Source organism: Hordeum vulgare, chromosome 7H (assembly GCF_904849725.1).
Source record: "Hordeum vulgare subsp. vulgare chromosome 7H, MorexV3_pseudomolecules_assembly, whole genome shotgun sequence".
In the NCBI taxonomy this organism is placed as follows: Eukaryota; Viridiplantae; Streptophyta; class Magnoliopsida; order Poales; family Poaceae; genus Hordeum; species Hordeum vulgare.
The window spans coordinates 569,359,341-569,384,288 of NC_058524.1; positions in this window are offsets into that span (position 1 = coordinate 569,359,341).

A 24,948-nucleotide genomic window follows, 5' to 3' on the forward strand; every position below is an offset into this window, starting at 1 on the left:
TACAATTATAGCATGGATAATAAACGATTATCATGAACTAAGAAATATAATAATAACTAATTTATTATTGCCTCTAGGGCATATTTCCAACAGTCTCCCACTTGCACTAGAGTCAATAATCTAGTTCACATCACCATGTGATTCCAACGAATCCAACACCCATATAGTTATGGGGTCTCATCATGTCTTGCTCGTGAGAGAGGTTTTAGTCAACGGTTCTGAAACTTTCAGATCCGTGCGTTCTTTACAAATCTTTATGTCATCTCACAGATGCTGCTACTACGTGCTATTCGGAAATGCTCCAAATATCTACTCTACTATACGAATCCGTTTCACTACTCATAGTTATTCGGATTAGTGTCAAAGCTTGCATCAACGTAACCCTTTACGACGAACTCTTTAACCACCTCCATAATCGAGAAAAATACCTTAGTCCATTAGTTACTAAGGATAAATTTTGACCGCTGCTAGTGATTCAATCATGGATCACTCTCTGTACCCTCAACAGACTTTGAGTCAAGGCACACATCAGGTGCGGTACACAGCATGGCATACTTTAGATTCTACGGCTAAGGCATAGAAGACGACCTTCGTCTATTCTCTTTATTCTGCCGTGGTCGGGTTTTGAGTCTTACTCAAATTCACACCTCACAACGCAACCAAGAACTCCTTCTTTGCTGATCTATTTTGAACTCCTTCAAAAACTTGTCAAGGCATGCATCTTGTTGAAACTTCTATTAAGCGCTTTCGATCTATCTCCATAGATCTTTGATGCTCAACGTTCAAGTAGCGCAATCCAGGTACTCCTTTGAAAAACTCCTTTCAAACAACCTTTTATGCTTCACAGAAATTCTACATTACTTCTAATCAACAATATGTCAACCACATATACTTATCAGAAATTCTATAGTGCTCCCACTCACTTCTTTGGAAATACAAGTTTCTCGTAAACCTTGTACAAACCCAAAATCTTTGATCATCTCATCAAAGTGTATATTCCAACTCCGAGATGCTTGCACCAGTCCATTGAAGGATCACTGGAGCTTGCATACTTGCTAGTATCTTTAGGATCGACAAAACCTTCTGGTTGTATCACATACAATGTTTGCTCAAGGAAACCGTCGAGAAAACAATGTTTTGACATCCTACATGCAATATTTCATAAATAATGCATCAACAACTAACATAATTCTAACAGACTTTTAGCATCGCTACGAGTGAGAAAGTCTCATCATAGTCAACTGTTTGATCTTATCGAAAACATCTTTGCGACAAGTCGAGCTTTTCTTAATAGTGACTTATCACCATCATCGTCTGTCTTCTTTTAAAGATCCATTTTTACTCAATAGTCCTATGACCATCAAGTAGTTCTACCAAAGTCTACACTTTGTTTTCACACATGGACCCTCTCTCGGATTTCATGGCTTCCAGCCATTTGTCGGAATCTGGGCCCACCATCGCTTTCTCCATAACTCGTAGGTTCACTGTTGCTCAACAACATGACCTCCAAGACAGGGTTACCGTACTACTCTGCAGCAGTACGTGACCTTGTCGACCTACGAGGTTTGTAGTAACTTGATTCAAAGCTCAATGATCATCATCATCAGCTTCCACTTCAATTGGTGTAGGCGCCACATGAACAACTTCTTGCGCCCTGCTACACACTGGTTGAAGTGATGGTTCGATAACCTCATCAAGTTCTACTACCCTCCCACTCAATTCTTTCGAGAGAAACCTTTCCTCGAGAAAGGATCCGTTTCTAGAAACAAACACTTTGCTTTCGGATCTGAGATAGGAGATGTACCCAACTATTTTGGATATCCTATGAAGATGCATTTATCCGCTTTGGGTTCGAGCTTATCAGACTGAAACTTTTTCACATAAGTGTCAAAACCCCAAACTTTCAAGAAACGACAGTTTAGATTTCTCTAAACCTCAGTCTATACTGTGTCATCTCAACGGAAATACGCGGTGCCCTATTTAAAGTGAGTGCGGTTGTCTCTAATGCATAACCCATAAACGATAGTGGTAATTCGATAAGAGACATCATAGTATGCACCATACCAAATAGTGCGTGGCTATGACGTTCAGACACATCATCACACTATGATGTTCCAGGTGGCATGAACTGCGAAACAATTTCCACATTGTCTTAACTGTGTACCAAAACTCGTAACTCAGATATTCATTTCCATGATCATATCGTAGACAGTTTATCCTCTTGTTACGACGAACTTCACTCTGAAACGGAATTGAACTTTTCAACATTTTAGACTTGTGATTCATTAAGTAAATACTCCTGTATCTACTCAAATCGTCAGTGAAGTAAGAACATAATGATATCCACTGCGTGCCTCAGCACCCATTGGACTGCATACATGAAAATGTATCACTTCCAACAAGTTACTATCTTATTTCATCTCAATGAAAACAAGGCCTTGCTCATGTGGTATGATTCGCATGTCACTAGTGATTCGAAATCAGGTGAGTACAAAGATCCATCAGCATGGAGCCTCTTCATGCAATTTATACTAACATGACTCAAGCGGCAGTGGCACAAGTAAGTGGTACTATCATCATCAACTCGTATCTTTTGGCACCAATATCATGAACATGTGTAACACTACGATCGAGATTCAATAAACCATTGAAGGTGATTATTCAAGAAAATAGAGTAACCATTATTCTCTTTAAATGAATAATCGTATTGCAATAAACACGATCCAATCATGTTCATGCTTAACGCAAGCACCAAATAACAATTATTTAGGTTTAACACCAATCCCGATGGTAGAGGGAGCGTGCGACGTTTGATCATATCAATCTTGGAAACACTTCCAACACGTATCGTCACCTCGCCTTTAGCTAGTCTCCGTTTATGCCGTAGCTTTCATTTCGCGTCACTAATCACTTAGCAACCGAACCGGTATCCAATACCCTCGTGCTACTAGGAGTACTAGTAAAGTACACATCAACATCATGTATATCAAATACACTTCTTTCGACTTTTGCCAGCCTTCTTATCTACCAAGTATCTTGAGTTGCTCCGCCTCAGTGATTGTTCCCCTCATTACAGAAGCACTTAGTCTCGGGTTTGGGTTTGGGTCTCTTCATTAGCGCAGCAACTGTTTTGCCGTTTCACGAAGTATCCCTTCTAGCCCTCGCCTTTCTTGAAACTTAGTGGGTTTCCAAACCATCAACTATTGATGCTCCTTCTTGATTTCTACTTTCGCAGTGTCAAACGTCGCGAATCGCTCAAGGATCATTGTATCTATCCTTGATATGTTATAGTTCATCACGAAGCTCTCAAAGCTTGGTGGCAGTGACTTTTGGAGAACCATCACTATCTCATCTGGAAGATTAGCTCCCACTTGATTCAAGTGATTGTCGTACTCAGACAATCTGAGCACATGCTCAACGATTGAGCTTTTCTCCTTTACTTTGTGGTCAAAGAATCTTGTTGGAGGTCTCGTACCTCTTAACAAGGGCACAAGCATGAAATCACAATTTCATCTCTTTAGAACATCATTTATGTTCCGTGACATTTTAAAACGTTTTCGGTGCCTTGCTTCTAAGCCATTAAGTACTTTGCACTGAACTATCGTGTAGTCATCAGAAACGTGTATGTCGGATGTTCACAGCATCCACAGACGACGCTCGAGGTGCAGCACACCGAGTGGTGCATTAAGGACATAAGCCTTCTGTGCAGCAACGAGGACAATCCTCGGTTTTACAGACTCAGTCTGCAAAGTTTGCTACTATCAATTTTCAACTAAATTTTCTCTAGGAACATATAAAAAACAGTAGAGCTATAGCGCAAGCTACATCGTAATTTGCAAAGACCATTAGACTATGTTCATGACAATTAGTTCAATTAATCATATTACTTAAGAACTCCCACTCAAAAAGTACATCTCTCTAGTCATTTGAGTGGTACATGATCCAAATCCGCTATCTCAAGTCCGATCATCACGTGAGTCGAGAATAGTTTCAGTGGTAAGCATCTCTATGCTAATCATATCAACTATACGATTCATGCTCGACCTTTCGGTCTCATGTGTTCCGAGGCCATGTCTGCACATGCTAGGCTCGTCAAGCTTAACCCGAGTGTTCCGCGTGCGCAACTGTTTTGCACCCGTTGTATGTGAACGTTGAGTCTATCACACCCGATCATCACGTGGTGTCTCGAAACGACGAACTGTAGCAACGGTGCACAGTCGGGGAGAACACAATTTCGTCTTGAAATTTTAGTGAGAGATCACCTCATAATGCTACCGTCGTTCTCAGCAAAATAAGGTGCATAAAAGGATTAACATCACATGCAATTCATAAGTGACATGATATGGCCATCATCACGTGCTTCTTGATCTCCATCACCAAAGCACCGGCACGATCTTCTTGTCACCGGCGCCACACCATGATCTCCATCATCATGATCTCCATCAATGTGTCGCCATCGGGGTTGTCGTGCTACTTATGCTATTACTACTAAAGCTACGTCCTAGCAAAATAGTAAACGCATCTGCAGGCACAAACGTTAGTTATAAAGACAACCCTATGGCTCCTGCCGGTTGCCGTACCATCGACGTGCAAGTCGATATTTCTATTACAACATGATCATCTCATACATCCAATATATCACATCACATCGTTGGCCATATCACATCACAATCATACCCTGCAAAAACAAGTTAGACGTCCTCTAATTTTGTTGTTGCATGTTTTACGTGGTGACCAAGGGTATCTAGTAGGATCGCATCTTACTTACGCAAACACCACAACGGAGATATATGAGTTGCTATTTAACCTCATCCAAGGACCTCCTCGGTCAAATCCGATTCAACTAAAGTTGGAGAAACCGTCACTTGCCAGTCATCTTTGAGCAAAGGGGGTTACTCGTGACGATGAAACCAGTCTCTCGTAAGCGTACGAGTAATGTCGGTCCAAGCCGCTTCAATCCAACAATACCGCGGAATCAAGAAAAGACTAAGGAGGGCAGCAAAACGCACATCACCGCCCACAAAACCTTTTGTGTTCTCCTCGAGAAGACATCTACGCATGAACCTAGCTCTGATACCACTGTTGGGGAACGTCGCATGGGAAACAAAAATTTTCCTACGCGCACGAAGACCTATCATGGTGATGTCCATCTACGAGAGGGGATGAGTGATCTACGTACCCTTGTAGATCGTACAGCAGAAGCGTTTAGAGAACGCGGTTGATGTAGTGGAACGTCCTCACGTCCCTCGATCCGCCCCGCGAACAATCCCGCGATCAGTCCCACGATCTAGTACCGAACGGACGGCACCTCCGCGTTCAGCACACGTACAGCTCGACGATGATCTCGGCCTTCATGATCCAGCAAGAGAGACGGAGAGGTGGAAGAGTTCTCCGGCAGCGTGACGGCGCTCCGGAGGTTGGTGATGACCTTGTCTCAGCAGGGCTCCGCCCGAGCTCCGCAGAAACACGATCTAGAGGAAAAACTATGGAGGTATGTGGTCGGGCAGCCGTGAGAAAGTCGTCTCAAATCAGCCCTAATACCTCCGTATATATAGGTGGGAGGGAGGGGAGGAGGCAGCCTCAAAACCTAAAGGTTTGGCCGAAATTGGAGGTGGAGGAGTCCTATTCCAATCCTACTTGGAGTAGGATTCCACCTTCCCACTTGGAAACTCTTTCCACCTTGTGTTTTTTCCTTCTCAAACCTTATGGGCCTTAGTGGGAACTTATTCCAGCCCACTAGGGGCTGGTTTATCTCTTCCCATAGCCCATGAGACCCCTTGGGGCGTGACACCCCTCCCGATAGTCCCCGGCACCCCTCCCGGCACTCCCGGTACACTACCGATGAGCCCGAAACTTTTCCGGTGATGCACGAAAACCTTCCGGTAACCAAATGAGGTCATCCTATATATCAATCTTCGTTTCCGGACCATTCCGGAAACCCTCGTGACGTCCGTGATCTCATCCGGGACTCCGAACAACATTCGGTAACCAACCATATAACTCAAATACGCATAAAACAACGTCGAACCTTAAGTGTGCAGACCCTGCGGGTTCGAGAACTATGTAGACATGACCCGAGAGACTCCTCGATCAATATCCAATAGCGGGACCTGGATGCCCATATTGGATCCTACATATTCTACGAAGATCTTATCGTTTGAACCTCAGTGCCAAGGATTCATATAATCCCGTATGTCATTCCCTTTGTCCTTCGGTATGTTACTTGCCCGAGATTCGATCGTTAGTATCCGCATACCTATTTCAATCTCGTTTACCGGCAAGTCTCTTTACTCGTTCCGTAATACAAGATCCCGCAACTTACACTAAGTTACATTGCTTGCAAGGCTTGTGTGTGATGTTGTATTACCGAGTGGGCCCCGAGATACCTCTCCGTTCACACGGAGTGACAAATCCCAGTCTTGATCCATACTAACTCAACTAACACCTTCGGAGATACCTGTAGAGCATCTTTATAGTCACCCAGTTACGTTGCGACGTTTGATACACACAAAGCATTCCTCCGGTGTCAGTGAGTTATATGATCTCATGGTCATAGGAATAAATACTTGACACGCAGAAAACAGTAGCAACAAAATGACACGATCAACATGCTACGTCTATTAGTTTGGGTCTAGTCCATCACATGATTCTCCTAATGATGTGATCCCGTTATCAAGTGACAACACTTGCCTATGGCCAGGAAACCTTGACCATCTTTGATTAACGAGCTAGTCAACTAGAGGCTTACTAGGGACAGTGTTTTGTCTATGTATCCACACAAGTATTGTGTTTCCAATCAATACAATTATAGCATGGATAATAAACGATTATCATGAACTAAGAAATATAATAATAACTAATTTATTATTGCCTCTAGGGCATATTTCCAACACCCACAAGCCCCTACCCCGCGGCCAGGGGGTGGTCGCGCCATCCAGGCTTGTGGGCCCCCTGGACGTCCCCTGACCTAGGTCTTTCTCCTATATATTCTCATAAATTTCAGAAAAAATCATGAGATCATCGCAATCGCTTTTCCGCCACCGCAAGCTTCTGTCTCCGCAAGATCCCATCTAGGGCACGTTCTAGTGCCCTGCCGGAGGGGGATTCGGACACGGGGGGCTTCTTCATCAACACCATGACCTCTCCGATGATGCGTGGGTAGTTCACCATAGACCTACGGGTCCATAGCTAGTAACTAGATGGCTTCTTCTCTCTCTTGGATCTTCAATACAAAGTTCTCCATCATGTTCATGGAGATCTATCCGATGTAATCTTCTTTTGCGGTGTGTTTGTCGAGATCCGATGAATTGTGGATTTATGATCAGATTATCTATGAATCTTATTTGAGTTTCTTATGATCTCTCTTATGCCTTATTTCATATCCTTGTAATTCTCTTCGAGTTGTGGATTTTGTCTGGCCAACTAGATCTATGATTCTTGCAATGAGAGAAGTGCTTGGTTTTGGGTTCATACCGTGCGGTGACCTCACCCAGTGACAGAAGGGGTAGCGAGGCACGCATCGTGTTGTTGCCATCAAGGGTAAAAAGATGGGGTTTTCATCATTGGTTTGAGATTATCCCTCTACATCATGTCATCTTGCTTAAAGCATTACTCCGTTCGTCAAGAACTCAATACACTAGATGCATGCTGGATAGCGGTCGATGTGTGGAGTACTAGTAGTAGATGCAGAAAGTGTCGGTCTACTTGTCTCGGACGTGATGCTATATGTATGATCATTGCCTTAGATATCGTCATGACTTTGCGCGATTCTATCAATTGCTTGATAGTAATTTGTTCACCCACCGTAAGACTTGCTATTTTGAGAGAAGCCTCTAGTGAACACTATGGCCCCCAGGGTCTACTCCACACCATATTTCCAGCCTTACACTTTTTACTTCATTGCACTTTTCGCCTTCAGATCTCACTTTGCAAACAATCTTGAAGGGATTGACAACCCCTTTGAAGCGTTGGGTGCAAGCTTGTTTGTGTTTGCGCAGGTACTCTGGACTTGACAAGACCCTCCTTATGGATCAATACCTTGGTTCTCAAACTGAGGGAAATACTTATTGCTCCTGTGCTGCATTACCCTTTCCTCTTCAAGGGAAGAACCAACGCAAGCCCAGCCTCTGTCAATGTGTCAATTTCTGGCGCTGTTGTCTGTGGGATAGCAGAAGAATTTCTGGCGCCATTGCCGGGGAGGAAGATCAAGTCAAGAACTCATCCAAGTAGGTGTCGCAAACTCATCTCTTGCATTTACTTTGTTTGCCACTTGCCTCTCATTTTCCTCTCCCCCACTTCACCAATTTGCCTTTTTCGTTCGCGTTTTCGTTCGCCCTTTTTCTCGCCTACTCTTTGTTTGCTTATGTGCTTGCTTGCTTGCTGAAGTCACCATGAACGAAAACACCAAACTTTGTGACTTCTCGAATACTAATAATAATGATTTTATTAGTACTCCGATTGCTCCCGCCACTAGTGCGGAGTCATACGAAATCAATGCCGCTTTGCTGAATCTTGTTATGAAAGAGCAATTCTCTAGCCTTCCTAGTGAAGATGTCACATCCCATCTCAATACCTTCATTGAGCTTTGCTATATGCAAAAGAAAAAAGATGTGGATAATGACGTGATTAAATTGAAGCTTTTTCCTTTCTCGTTGCGAGATCGCACAAAAACTTGGTTTTCTTCTTTGCCCAAAAATAGTATCGATTCTTGGGATAAGTGCAAAGATGCTTATATATCCAAGTATTTTCGCCGGCTAAGATCATCTTCTACGTAAAGATATCTTGAATTTCAAGCAACTTGATCATGAACATGTTGCACAAGCTTGGGAGAGAATGAAATTAATGATTAGAAACTGTCCCGCTCATGGCTTGAGTCTTTGGATGATTATTCAAATCTTTTACGCTGGCTTGAATTTCGCTTCTAGAAATATCTTGGACTCCGCCTCAGGTGGAACATTCATGGAAATCACGTTAGGAGAAGCCACAAAGCTCTTAGACAACATCATGACAAACTACTCTCAATGGCACACTGAAAGGTCACCTACTAGATAAATTAACTCGTTGAGTGCTAAGATAGACGAGTGATACGTCTCAAACGTATCTATAATTTTTGATGGTTTCACGCTATTATCTTGTCTTCTTTGGTTGTTTTATGTACCTTTTATATCTTTTTTGGGACTAACTTATTAATTCAGTGCCAAGTGCCAGTTCCTGTTTTTTCCGTGTTTTTGACTCTTTTCAGATCTGATTTTGGAACGGAGTCCAAACGGAAGAAAAACCCCGAAATGATTTTTTCCCGAACAGAAGATGATCAGGGGGCCTTTGGGCCAGGCCAGGTGGGCTCCAGGGAACCCACAAGCCCCCACTCCGCCACCAGGGGGAGGCGGCGGTGGGCAGGCTTGTGGCCTCCCTGGCCGCCCCCTCACCTAGATCTTTGGCCTACAAATTCCCAAATATTCCGCAAAAAACCAAGGGAGCCTCGAAAATACTTTTCCGCCGCCGCAAGCTTCCGTTTCCGCAAGATCTCATCTAGAGACCCTTCCCGGCACCCTGCCGGAGGGGACTCTGGAGTTGGAGGGCTTCTTCATCATCATCATCATCGCCCCTCCAATGACTCGTGAGTAGTTCACTTCAGACCTACGGGTCCATAGTTAGTAGCTAGATGGCTTCTTCTCTCTCTTGGATCTTCAATACAAAGTTCTCCATGATCTTCATGGAGATCTATCCGATGTAATCTTTTTTGGCGGTGTGTTTGTCGAGATCCGATGAATTATGGATTTGTGATCAGATTATCTATGATATATATTTGAGTCTTTGCTGATTTCTTATATGCATGATTTGATATCCTTGTAAGTCTCTCCGAGTCTTGGGTTTTGTTTGGCCAACTAGATCTTTGATTCTTGCAATGGGAGAAGTGTTTGGTTTTGGGTTCTACCATGTGGTGACCTTTCCCAGTGACAGTAGGGGCAGCAAGGCACACATCAAGTAGTTGCCATCAAGGGTAAAAAGATGGGGGTTTTATCATTGGTTTGAGATTATCCCTCTACATCATGTCATCTTGCTTAAGGCGTTACTCTGTTCTTATGGACTTAATACACTAGATGCATGCTGGATAGCGGTCGACGTGTGGAGTAATAGTAGTAGATGCAGAAACTATCGGTCTACTTGTTTTGGACGTGATGCCTATAGATATAATCATTGCATAGATATCGTCACGACTTTGCGCGGTTCTATCTATTGCTCGACAGTAATTTGTTCACCCACCGTCTACTTGCTTTCATGAGAGAATCCACTAGTAAACACTACGGCCCCCGGGTCTATTCACATCCATCGTTTACACCTCCGCTTTTACTTTGCTTTATTACTTTGTTGCTTTTAGTTCTCACTTGGCAAACAATCTATAAGGGATTGACAACCCCTTCATAGCGTTGGGTGCAAGCTTTTGTGTTTGTGCAGGATCTTGAGATACTCTTCCACCGGATTGATACCTTGGTTCTCAAACTGAGGGAAATACTTACCGTCGCTGTGCTACATCACCCTTTCCGCTTCGAGGGAACACCAACGCAAGGCTCCAAGGCCACGGGGGAAATCCTTTGCATACTTGCCTAGGAAGTCCCTTAAGGTGTAGCCGCAACTGAAGGATTCCTGATGCCGTCGACACAACTATTTCTGGCGTCGTTGCAAGGGATACACAACAAACATCAGAAGTATTTCTAGCGCCGTTGCCGGGGAGGATAAAACAAGATCTATCCAAGTAGGTCTCACAAACTCTTCTCTTCCATTTACTTTTCTTGCGAGTTGCCTCTCGTTTTCCTCTCCCCCACTTCACATTTGTCGTTTTCATTCGCCTTTCACCTTCGCCATTTTCTTTTGCCTTTGCCGTTTTCTTGCTTGCTTGTGTGCTTGTTTGGTTGTTGAAGTCATCATGTCTGAAAACACCAAACTTTGCGACTTCTCGAGCACTAATAATAATGACTTTATTAGTACTCCGATTGCTCCCGCCACTAGTGTGGAATCGTATGAAATCAACGCAGCTTTGCTGAATCTTGTTATGAAAGAGCAATTCTCTGGCCTTCCTAGTGAAGATGCCGCATCCCATCTCAATACCTTCATTGAGCTTTGTGATATGCAAAAGAAAAGAGATGTGGATAATGACGTGATTAAGTTGAAACTTTTTCCTTTTCTTTGCGAGATCGCGCAAAAACTTGGTTTTCTTCTTTGCCTAAAAATAGTATCGATTCTTGGGATAAGTGCAAAGATGCTTACATATCCAAGTATTTTCCGCCGGCTAAGATCATCTCCTTACGTAACGATATCATGAATTTCAAGCAACTTGATCATGAACACGTTGCACAATCTTGAAAGAGGATGAAGCTTATGATTAGAAATTGTCCCGCTCATGGCTTTAATTTGTGGATGATTATACAAATCTTTTACGTTGGCTTGAATTTTGCTTCTTGCAATACCTTGGACTCCGCCTCAGGTGGAACGTTCATGGAAATCATGTTAGGAGACGCTACAAAACTCCTAGACAATATCATGACCAACTACTCTCAGTGGCACACTGAAAGGTCGCCTGCTAGCAAAAAGGTGCATGCTATAGAAGAGATTAACTCGCTTAGTGCTAAGATGGACGAGTTGATGAATTTGGTTGCTAGTAGAAATGCTACCGTAGATCCTAATGACATGCCACTATCTTCTTTGATTGAGAGTAGCAACGCTAGTTTGGACGTGAATTTTGCTGGTAGGAACAATTTTGGCAACAACAATGCTTTTAGAGGAAACTAAGTTCCTAGGACTTTTCCTAGTAACTCCTCTAACAATTATGGCAATTCCTACGGCAACACTTATGGAAATCACAACAAATTACCCTCTGATCTAGAGAGTAATATCAAAGAGTTCATCAACTCTCAAAAGATTTTCAATGCGTCCATAGAGGAAAAACTACTCAAAATAGACAACTTGGCTAGGAGCGTAGATAGGATGTCTTTGTTGGAAATATGCCCTAGAGGCAATAATAATTAGTTATTATTATATTTATTTGTTCATGATAATCATTTATTATCCATGCTATAATTGTATTGATTGGAAACACAATACTTGTGTGGATACATAGACAAAACACTGTCCCTAGTAAGCCTCTAGTTGACTAGCTCGTTGATCAAAGATGGTCAAAGTTTCCTGGCCATAGGCAAGTGTTGTTACTTGATAACGGGATCACATCATTAGGAGAATCATGTGATGGACTAGACCCAAACTAATAGACGTAGCATGTTGATCGTGTCATTTTGTTGCTACTGTTTTCTGCGTGCCAAGTATTTGTTCCTATGACCATGAGATCATATAACTCACTGACACCGGAGGAATGCTTTGTGTGTATCAACTCGCAACATAACTGGGTGACTATAAATATGCGCTACAGGTATCTCCGAAGGTGTTCGTTGAGTTAGTATGGATCAAGACTGGGATTTGTCACTCCGTATGACGAAGAGGTATCTCGGGGCCCACTCGGTAATACAACATCACACACAAGCCTTGCAAGCAATGTGACTTAGTGTAAGTTGCGGGATCTTGTATTACGGAACGAGTAAAGAGACTTGCTGGTAAACGAGATTGAAATAGGTATGCGGATACTGAGGATCGAATCTCGGGCAAGTAACATACCGAAGGACAAAGGGAATGACATACGGGATTATATGAATCCTTGGCACTAAGGTTCAAACGATAAGATCTTCGTAGAATATGTAGTATCCAATATGGGCATCCAGGTCCCGCTATTGGATATTGACCGAGGAGTCTCTTGGGTCATGTGTACATAGTTCTCGAACCCGCAGGATCTGCACACTTAAGGTTCGACGTTGTTTTATGCGTATTTGAGTTATATGGTTGGTTACCGAATGTTGTTCGGAGTCCCGGATGAGATCACGGACGACACGAGGGTTTCCGGAATGGTCTGGAAACAAATATTGATATATAGGATGACCTCATTTGGTTACCAGAAGGTTTTCGTGCATTACCGAAAAAGTTTCGGGCTCATCGGTAGTGTACTGGGAGTGCCGGGAGGGGTGCCGGGGACCATCAGGGGGGGTGTCACGCCCCAAGGGGCCTCATGGGCTATGGGAAGAGATAAACCAGCCCCTAGTGGGCTGGAATAAATTCCCACTAAGGCCCATAAGGTTTGAGAAGGAAAAAACACAAGGTGGAAAGAGTTTCCAAGTGGGAAGGTGGAATCCTACTCCAAGTAGGATTGGAGTAGGACTCCTCCACCTCCAATTTCGGTCAAACCTTTAGGTTTTGAGGCTGCCTCCTCCCCTTCCTCCCTACTATATATAGTGGGGTTTTAGGGCTGATTTGAGACAACTTTTGCCACGGCAGCCCGACCACATACCTCCACGGTTTTACCTCTAGATCGCGTTTCTGCGGAGCTCGGGCGGAGCCCTGCTGAGATTACATCACCACCAACCTCCGGAGCGCTGTCATGCTGTCGGAGAACTGATCTACCTCTCCGTCTCTCTTGCTAGATCAAGAAGGCCGAGATCATCGTCGAGCTGTACGTGTGCTGAACGCAGAGGTGCCGTCCGTTCGGCACTAGATCGGAGCGGATCGTGGGACGGATCGCGGGACGGTTCGTGGGACGGTTCGTGGGGCAAATCAAGGGATGTGAGGACGTTCCACTACATCAACCGCGTTTCTTAACGCTTCTGCTGTGCGATCTACAAGGGTATGTAGATCGGAAATCCCCTCTCGTAGATGGACATCACCATGATAGGTCTTCGTGCGCGTAGGAAAATTTTTGTTTCCCATGCGACGTTTCCCAACAGTCTTGTGATATTGATGCTTTGAAAGTTAGATGCGCTCCTCCCAAGATCAACTTGGATGAAACTTTGAAAGCTATGCGTATCTCCATGAATGAGAGCAAAGAAAGAACCGCCCAAATTCACGCTAGACATGAATGGTTTAAAAGGGTGCGTTCTAGTGATGCAAATCACGAAGAACTTAAAGTGCTTGGTGTGTCTCCTCTTGAATCTTTGTTTTCGCGTGTCAAACCTACTTATGGAGGGGCTGGATATGAATCCACTTTGGTTGAAAAACGCCCCAATGATTCAGAGTCCTCCTATCTTGATGATAAAGGTGTGAAGAGTGGAGTAGAAGAAGTCCAAATTTTGGGTAGTAATGAAACTCCCACTTTGGATTTCAAGGAATTCAATTATGATAATTGCTCCTTGTTTGAATGCATTTCTTTGATGCAATCCATTGCAAAATCTCCACATGCTTATAGCCAAAGCAAAGCCTTTACCGCGCATATCGTAGATGCTATGATGAAATCTCTTGAAGAGAAGCTCGAACTAGAAGTCTCTATACCTAGAAAACTTCATGGTGAGTGGGAACCTACTATCAAAATCAAGATCAAAAACTATGAGTGCAATGCTTTGTGTGATTTGGGTCCTAGTGTTTCCGCGATTCCAAAGTCTTTATGTGATATTCTTGGTTTTCATGAGATTGAAGAGTGTTCTCTTAATTTTCATCTTGCGGATTCTACTGTCAAGAAACCCATGGGGAGGATCGATGATGTTCTTATTGTTGAAAATAAGAACTATGTACCCGTGGATTTCATTGTACTTGACATAGATTGCAATCCTTCATGTCCCATTATTCTTGGTAGACCTTTCCTAAGGACTATTGGTGCTATCATCGATATGAAGGAAGGGAATATTAGATTTCAATTTCCTTTGAAGAAGGGCATGGAGCAATTTCATGGAAAGAAAATAAGATTGCCTTATGAATCTAAGATGAGGGCTACCTATGGTTTGAGCACCAAAGATGAATATACGTAATTTCATCACCTTTCGCCAAGCTAAGGGCGTTAAACAAAAGCGCTTGTTGGGAGGCAACCCAACGAATCTATCCTTTTTATTTCTGTTTTGTGTTTCGCACACTTTCATAATTCTGTTATGATTGTGTTTTTTGTGTTTCTTTTTGCGTTTGTGCCAAGCAAAACCGTTATGATTAGTCTTGGGGATGATCGTTTGGTCATGCTGGAAAAGACAGAAACTTTCTGGTCACGAAAAGAATTTTCATTTTTTTCTAGAAGAGCTTTTGAGTTGATTCGTTTTGCTGATGATTTCTAGGCAAATTCTTCACACTGTTGTAATGTTTCAGAATTTTTGAAGTACCATAGGTATACGAAATATACAGATTGCTACAGACTGGTCTGCTGTTAACAGATTTTGTTTTTGTTGTGTTGGTTGCTTATTTTGATGAAACTATGGATAGTATCGGGGGGTATTAGACATGGAAGATAGGAAGTACAGTAACCCAACATCAGCACAAGTAGAATTTAAGTTTTCTACAGTACCTGAGGAAGTGGTGGTTTGCTTTCTTGTACTAATGTTATCACGAGTTTCTGTTTAAGTTTCGTGTTGTGAAGTTTTCATGTTTTGGGTGAAGTTCTTATGGACAAAGAGATAAAGAGTGGCAAGAGCCCAAGCTTGGGGATGCCCAAGGCACCCAAAGAGATTCAAGGATGTCGTAAAAGCCTAAGCTTGGGGATGCCCCGGGAAGGCATCCCCTCTCTCGTCTTCAATCCATCGGTAACGTTACTTGGGGCTATATTTTTATTCACCACATGTTATGTGTTTTTGCTTGGAGCGTCTTGTATCGTAGGAGTCTTTTATTTTTGCTGTTATACAATCATCCTTGCTGCACACCTAGAGAGAGATACATGCACACACCGTGATTTTGTCGAGCTTCACTTATATCTTTTGGTAGACAATTCAGCTCACATGTCCTTCACTTATATCTTTTGAGCTAGATACTTTTGCTCTATGTGCTTCACTTATATATTTTCGAGCACAGCGGTGTGTGTCTTGGTAGTTGATCTATGCTTTGAAAGTAGTCTCAAAAGGGGTAGTTATCCAAAGGGATACGAAAACTTCCACCTTCATGTGCATTGAATAGTTAGAGAAATTTGATTCATCTCAATTAGATTTGAGTTTTGGTTTTGGTAATATTGAAGTCATGCTAGTAAGGTGTTGTGGATCTAGAAATACTTGTGTTGAAGTTAGTGATTCCCGTAGCATGCACGTATGGTGAACCGCTATGTGATGAAGTCTGAGCATGATTAGTCTTTTGATTGTCATCCTTTGCGTGGCGGTCGGGATCGCGCGATGGTTTATACCTACCAACCCTTCCCCTAGGAGTATGCGTTGAATGCTTTGTTTTGATTACTAATAAAACTTTTGCAACAAGTATGTGAGTTATTCATGACTAATGTTGAGTCCATGGTTTAGATGCACTTTCACCTACCACCATCACTATCTTCTTAGTGCCGTGGAATTTTTGTCGGTGCACAAAACCCACCATTAGCCTCCCTCAAAACAGCCACCATACCTACCTACTATGGCTTTTTCAAAGCCATTCCGAGATATATTGCCATGCAACTACCACCATGACATGTGCCACCACGTCTACATTGCCAATGCGTGATCGTAAGATAGCTAGTATGATGTTTCCATTGATGTCTATGCCATGCTAGATCATTGCCACGGTACACTACCGAAGGCATTCCATATAGAGTCATCGTTACTAAGTTTTGAGTTGAAAGTGTGATGATCATCATTAATGGAGCATTGTCCCATGTGAGGAAATAAAATAGGCCAAAGAAGCCCACAAAAAAAAGAGGCCAAAGATCCCACCAAATAAAAAAATGAGTGAAAAAGAGAGAAGGGACAATGCTACCACTTTTTCCACACTTGTGCATACTAAGCACCATGATCTTCATGATTGAGAGTCTCCCGTTTTGTCACCACCATATAGCTAGTGGGAAATTTTCATTACATAACTTGGCTTGTATATTCCAATGATAGGCTTCCTCAAAATTGCCTTGGGTCTTCGTGAGCAAGCAAGTTGGATGCACACCCACTAGTTTTCTTTAAGAGCTTTCACATACTCGTAGCTCTATTGCATCATTTGTATGGAAATCCCTACTCATTCACATTGATATCTATTGATGAGCATCTCCACAGCTCATTGATATGCCTAGTTAATGTGACTATCTTCTCCTTTTTTGTCTTGCAACCTCCACCACATTCCACACCATCTATAGTGCTATAACCATGGCTCATGCTCATGTATTGCGCGAGAGTTGAAAAGGTTTGAGAAAGTAAAGGTGTGAAACAATTACTTGGCCAATACCGGGGTTGTGCATGATTTAAATTCGTTGTGCAATGATGATACAGCATAGCCAGACTATATGCTTTTGTAGGGATAACTTTCTTTTGGCCTTGTTATTTTGAAAGTTCATGATTACTTTGCTAGTTGGCTTGAATTATTATTGTTTCCACGTCAATAGAAAACTATTGTTTGAATCTAATGGATCTGACCATTCACGTCACATAAGAGGAATTACAAAGGACACCTATGCTAGGTAGCATGAAAGCATCAAAAATTCATTTTTTATCACTTCCCTACTCGAGGACAAGCAGGAGTTAAGCTTGGGGATGCTTGATATGTCTCAAACGTATCTATAATTTTTGATGGTTTCACGTTGTTATCTTGTCTTCTTTGGTTGTTTTATGTACCTTTTATATCTTTTTTGGGAATAACTTATTAATTCAGTGCCAAGTGCCAGTTCCTGCTATTCCGTGTTTTTGACTCTTTTCAGATCTGATTTTGGAACGGAGTCCAAACGGAATAAAAAACCCGAAATGATTTTTTCCCGAACGGAAGAAGATCAGGGGGCCTTTGGGCCAGGCCAGGTGGGCTCCAGGGAGCCCGCAAGCCCCCACTCCGCCACTAGGGGGAGGCAACGGTGGGCAGGCTTGTGGCCTCCCTCGCCGCCCCCTAACCTGGATCTTTGGCCTATAAATTCCCAAATATTCCGCAAAAAACCAGGGGAGCCTCGAAAATACTTTTCCGCCACCGCAAGCTTCCGTTTCCGCGAGATCTCATCTGGAGACCCTTCCCGGCACCCTGCCGGAGGGGACTTTGGAGTTGGAGGGCTTCTTCATCATCATCGTCGCCCCTTCAATGACTCGTGAGTAGTTCACTTCAGACCTACGGGTCAGTAGTTAGTAGCTAGATGGCTTCTTCTCTCTCTTGTATCTTCAATACAAAGTTCTCCATGATCTTCATGGAGATCTATCGGATGTAATCTTCTTTGGCGGTGTGTTTATTGAGATCCGGCGAATTATGGATTTGTGATCAGATTATCTATGATATATATTTTAGTCTTTGCTGATTTCTTATATGCATGATTTGGTATCCTTGTAAGTCTCTTCGAGTCTTGGGTTTTGTGTGGCCAACTAGATCTTTGATTCTTACAATGGGAGAAGTGCTTGGTTTTGGGTTCTACCATGTGGTGACCTTTCCCAATGACATTAGGGGCAGCAAGGCACACATCAAGTAGTTTCCATCAAGGGTAAAAAGATGGGGTTTTTATCATTGGTTTGAGATTATCCATCTACATCATGTCATCTTGCTTAAGGCGTTACTCTATTCTTATGGACTTAATACACTAGATGCATGCTGGATAGCGATGGACGTGTGGAGTAATAGTAGTAGATGCAGAAAGCATCGGTCTACTTGTTTTGGACATGATGCCTATAGATATAATCATTGCATAGATATGGTCACAACTTTGCGCGGTTCTATCAATTGCTCGACAGTAATTTGTTCACCCATCGTCTACTTGCTTTCATGAGAGAAGCCACTAGTAAACACTACGGCCCCCGGGTCTATTCACATCCATCATTTGCACCTGTGCTTTTACTTTGCTTTGTTACTTTGTTGATTTTAGTTCTCACTTGGCAAACAATCTATAAGGGATTGACAACCCCTTCATAGCGTTGGGTGCAAGCTTTTGTGTTTGTGCAGGATCTTGAGATACTCTTCCGCCCGATTGATACCTTGGTTCTCAAACTGAGGGAAATACTTACCGTCGCTGTGCTACATCACCCTTTCCACTTCGAGGGAACACCAACGCAAGGCTCCAAGGCCACGGGGGAAATCCTTTGCATACTTGCCTAGGAAGTCCCTTAAGGCGTAGCCGCAGCTGAAGGATTCCCGGTGGTGTCGACACAACTATTTCTGGCGCTTTTGCAAGGGATACACAACAAACATCAATGAGTTAATGAATTTGGTTGCTAGTAGGAGTGCTCCTTCGGATCCTAATGATATGCCTTTGTCTTCTTTGATTGAGAGTAGCAACGCTAGCTTGGACGTTAATTTTGTTGGTAGGAATAACTTTGGCAACAACAACGCTTTTAGAGGAAACTATGTTCCTAGGCCTTTTCCTAGTAACTCCTCTAATAACTTTGGCAACTCCTACAACAATACTCATGGAAATTACAATAGAATACCCTCTGATCTAGAGAGTAATATCAAAGAGTTCATCAACTCTCAAAAGATTTTCAATGCGTCCATAGAGGAAAAACTACTCAAAATTGACGATTTGGCTAAGAGCGTGGATAGAATTTCTTGTGATGTTGATGCTTTGAAAGTTAGATGTGCTCCTCCCAAAATCAACATGGATGAAACTTTGAAAGCTATGCGTGTTTCCATGATTGAGAGCCAAGAACGAACCGCCCAAATTCGTGCTAGACATGAATGGCTTAAAAAGGCGTGTTCTCGTGATGAGAATCACGAAGTTCTTAAAGTGCTTGGTGTGAATCCCATTGAATCTTTGTTTTCTCGTGTCAAACCTAATGATTATGGGGCTGGATATGAATCCACTTTGGTTGAAAAGTGCCCTAATGATTCGGAGTGTTGGGTAACGTAGCATAAATTCAAAAAAAAAATCCTACGCTTATTCAGATCTTCCTATGGAGAGACCAGCAACGAGAGAGGGGTGAGTGCATCTTCATACCTTTGAAGATTGCTAAGCAGAACCGTTACTAGAACGCGGTTGATGGAGTCGTACTCGCTGCGATTCAGATCGCGGTGTGATTCTGATCTAGTGCCGAACTACGGCACCTCCGCGTTCAACACACGTGCAGCCCGGTGACGTCTCCCGCACCTTGATCCAGCAAGGAGGAGGGAGAGGTTGGGGAAGATCTCTAGCAGCACGACGGCGTGGTGTCGATGGAGAGACGAGGTCTCCTGGCAGGGCTTTGCCAAGCACCGGCAGAGAGGAGGAGAAAGAAGAGCAGGGCTGCGCCGAGGGAGAGGGAAAACTGTGTCTCAAAACATCCCCAAACCTCAACTATATATAGGGGGAGAGGGAGGGGCACATCCCTTAGGGTTCCCACCCCCAAGGGGTGCGGCAGCCCCCCCCATCTGCGCCAGGAGGGGGCGGCCAGGAGGGGAGGAGGGGTGTGGCGCACCCCTGGTGGGCCTTAGGCCCACCTGGCTTAGGGTTTGCCCCCCCCTTCCCTCTCCCCTGCGCCTTGGGCCCCTGGTGGGAGGCGCACCAGCCCACTCTGGGCTGGTTCCCTTCCACCTTTTGGCCCATGTCACCTTTTGTGGCTGGTGTCCCCTCCCGGTGGACCTCCGGAACCCTTTCGGGTGGTCCCGGTACGCTACCGGTGACGCCCGAAACACTTCCGGTGTCCGAAACCATCCGTCCTATATATCAATCTTTACCTCCGGACCATTCCGGAGCTCCTCGTGACGTCCGGGATCTCATCCGGGACTCCAAACAACTTTCGGTAACCTCGTACAACAATTCCCTATAACCCTAGCATCATCGAACCTTAAGTGTGTAGACCCTACGGGTTCGGGAGACAGGCAGACATGACCGAGACACCTCTCCGGTCAATAACCATCAGCGGGGTCTGGATACCCATGGTGGCTCCAACTTGCTCCACGATGATCTCATCGTATGAACCGCGACGGCAAATAAAATTCTTGTAGCAAGAGAACCCATCTGATAAATCTAGGTTTAGCGTCTTTCTTCTCCATGAGGTACTTAATAGCAGCGTGATCAGTGTGAATAATGACTTTGGAATCAACTATACAAGACCTGAACTTTTCACATGCAAACACGACTGCTAAATTTTTTTTTTCGTAGTTGCATAGTTTCTTTGGGCACTGTCTAGAGTTTTACTAGCATAGTGAATTACATTCAACTTCTTATCAACTCTTTGTCCTAGAACAGCACCAACAGCATAATCACTAGCATCAACATGATTTCAAAAGGTAAGTTCCAATCAGGTGGTTGAACAATAGGTGCAGTTATCAAGGCCTTCTTAAGTATTTGGAAGGCTTCCTCACAATCATCGTCAAAGACAAAAGGAATATCCTTTTGCAAGAGATTGGTAAGAGGCCTAGAAATCTTAGAGAAGTCTTTAATGAACCTCCTATAGAAACCAGCATGACCGAGGAAACTTCTTATACCTTTGATATTTGTGGGGTATGGCATTTTCTCGATTGCATCAACCTTAGCCTTATCGACTTCAATACCTCTTTCAGAAATTTTATGTCCTAAGACGATGCCTTCATTAACCATAAAGTGGCACTTCTCCCAGTTCAAGACAAGGTTGGTGTCTTTACATCTCTGCATGACTCGGTCAAGGTTGCTAAGGCAATCATCAAAAGAAGACCCGTAAACGGAGAAGTCATCCATGAAAACCTTAACAATCTTTTAACAAAAGTCGGAGAATATAGCCATCATACATCTTTGAAAGGTAGCAGGTGCATTACATAAGCCAAAAGGCATACGTCTATAAGCAAAGGTACCGAAAGGGTAGGTGAAAGTGGTTTTCTCCTGATCAGCTTGTGCAACTGGTATTTGGGAGAAACCAGAATAACCGTCTAGAAAGCAAAAGTGTGTGTGTTTAGACAGTCTTTCTAGCATTTGGTCGATAAAAGGCAAGGGGTAATGATCTTTCCTAGTGGCTTTATTCAATTTCCTAAAGTCGATCACCATCCTATAGCCAGTAATAATCCTCTGTGGGATCAATTCATCCTTATCATTAGGACAACGGTAATACCTCCCTTCTTAGGGACGCAATACACCGGACTCACCCAATCACTATGAGAAACAGGATAGATAATACCTCCTTCCACGAACTTTAGTATTTCTTTTCTTACTACCCCTTTCATCTTAGGATTCAATCTCCATTGATGATCAGCAACTGGTTTGGAATCAGGATCAGTTTTAATCTTGTGCTGGCATAGAGTGGGACTAATGCCCAAAATCATCAAGAGTATATCCAATAGCGGCACGGTGCTTCCTCAGAGTTTTTAATAACTTCTTTTCTTCATGCTCTGAGAGGCTAGCACTAATAATAACAGGATATATCTCTTTTTCATCAAGATAAGCATACTTAAGAGTATCAGGCAACTGTTTAAGCTCGAACACAGGATCACCCTTTGGTGGGGGTGGATCCCCAAGCACTTCAATAGGCAAGTGATTCTTAAGGATAGGATATTGTTCTAAGACAACTCTATCTATCTCATCCCTTTCACCCATATGCATATTATTGTCATGCTCAAGCAAGTATTTCTCTAAAGGATCAGTAGGAGGCACGGCAATAGAAGCTAAGGCAATAGTTTCATCCTTACTAGACAACTCTTTTTCATGAGGTTGTCTACCAAACTTGGAGAAATTGAACTCATGTGACACACCTTCAAAGCCAATAGTGACAGTTTGCTTCTCACAGTCAATATGAGCATTGACAGTATTGAGAAAAGGTCTACCAAATATGATGGTACAAAACTATCTTGTGTGGTGATACGTCTCCGTCGTATCTACTTTTCCGAACTCTTTTGCCCTTGTTTTGGATTCTAATTTGCATGATTTGAATGGAACTAACCTGGACTGACACTGTTTACGGCAGAATTGCCATGGTGTTGTTTTTGTGCAGAAATAAAAGTTCTCGGAATGTCCTGAAAATTTATGGAGATTTTTTCTGGAATAAAAGAAAAATACATGCGCAAAGATCCACCGGAGGGGGCGTGCCAGTGGGCCACAAGCCCACAGGCCGCGGCCACCCCCCTAGGCCGCGCCGTGAGGGCTTGTGGGGCCCACGTGGCGCCACCGCCCCCAAACTCAGCTCTATTTATTCAGTCTCGCCCGGAAAAAATAATAGAGAAGGTTTCATCGTGTTTTACGATACGGAGGCGCCGCCACATCCTGTTCTTCATCTCGAGAGCAGATCTGGAGTCCGTTTTGGGCTCCGGAGAGGGGAAATCGTCGCCATCGTCATCATCAACCTTCCTCCATCGATAATTCCATGATGCTCTTCATCGTTCGTGAGTAATCTCATTGTAGGCTTGCTGGACGGTGATGAGTTGGATGAGATCTATCATGTAATCGAGTTAGTTTTTGATGGGGATTGATCCCTAGTATCCACTATGTTCTAGATTGATGTTGCTACTACTTGGCTATGCTTAATGCTTGTCACTAGGGCCCGAGTGCCATGATTTTAGATCTAAACCTATTATGTTGTCGCCAATATATGTGGGTTTTAGATCCTATCTTGCAAGTTGTAGTCACCTACTATGTGTTATGACCAGGCAACCCCGGAGTGACAATAGCCGGAACCACTCCCGGAGATGACCATAGTATGAGGAGTTCATGTATTCACCAAGTGTTAATGCGTTGGTCCGGTTCTTTATTAAAAGGAGAACCTTAATATCATGTAGTTTCCATTAGGACCCCGCTGCCACGGGAGGGATGGACAATAGATGTCATGCAAGTTCTTTTCCCTAAGCACGTATGACTACATACGGAATACATGCCTACATTAGATTGACGAACGGGAGCTAGTTACTTATCTCTTCGTGTTATAGTTGTTACATGATGAATCACATCCGTCACACTCATCCATCACCGATCCACTGCCTACGAGTCTTTTACTACTAGTCCTTGCTACGTTACTTTGTCTAGGCTTGTCCCTTGCTACAAAAGGGATTGTGCCACTTTGCTACTATTGTTGCTACTGCTGTTACTTTGCTGCTGCTGCTACTGCTATTCCTTGCTACTTCGCTGTTACTTGTTGCAAGATCTTTTCCGACACTGTTGTCGGGGAAGAATAGTTACTCGCCCACGTGCAACTTACTGGCGCCATTGATACAACAGTTAGGAATAGTTTGCCGTCAACAGATCGTTTCTGGCACCGTTGCTATCATACTACTTTGCTACTGATACTTTGCTTGAAGACACTAATCTTTCAGGTGTGGTTGAATCTGACAAACTCAGCTGCTAATACTTGAGAATATTCTTTCGCTTCCCTTTTGGTGAACCAACAAATTTGGGTTGAATACTCTACCCTCGAAAACTGTTGCGATCCCCTATACTTGTGGGTTATCAAGACCTTTTTCTGGCGCCGTTGTCGGGGAGGCACAGCTATATTCTCTGAGTCACTTCGGATTGACGTCTGCTGATCACTATGAGGAATCCGAAAGATCCAAGAACTAAAATCCTGCCTTCCACTATGAGGAGAGGTAAGGAACTGCCATCTAGCTCTGCACTTGATTCACCTTCAGTTATGAGTAAGTTTGCGACTTCACCTCCTGCTAGAAATCTTGATATGTCGCATGTGCTTGATGATGCTACTTCTGTTGCCCATGATGCTTATGATGATGCTATGCTTGATACTATGCCTGATGATGCTATTCTTGATACTATGCCTGATGATGCTATGCTTGATACTGCTTTGCCACTAGGTGCCCTTGATGCACATATTGCTAGAGTTGCTGCTAGACGTGATCATACTTCTGAAACTGCTGATGATATTGAAGTAGAACCTGCTATTTTGCCTGCTAGAACTAGCTCTCCTATGCCTGAATTGCCTGATATGCCTGATATGCGCTATGTTATGGAGGGAGAGATAGCTGAGGACTTTCTTGCGTGTAAGGATAGCTATGATGTTGAGAAACTACTGCGCAAGTGGAAAGAAAAATCTCTGAACGCTAGGATGAAATACGACCCGAAGTTTGCTACTTCGCCTATCTTTGTGACCGATAAGGATTATGAATTCTCTGTCGACCCTGAGTTAATCACTC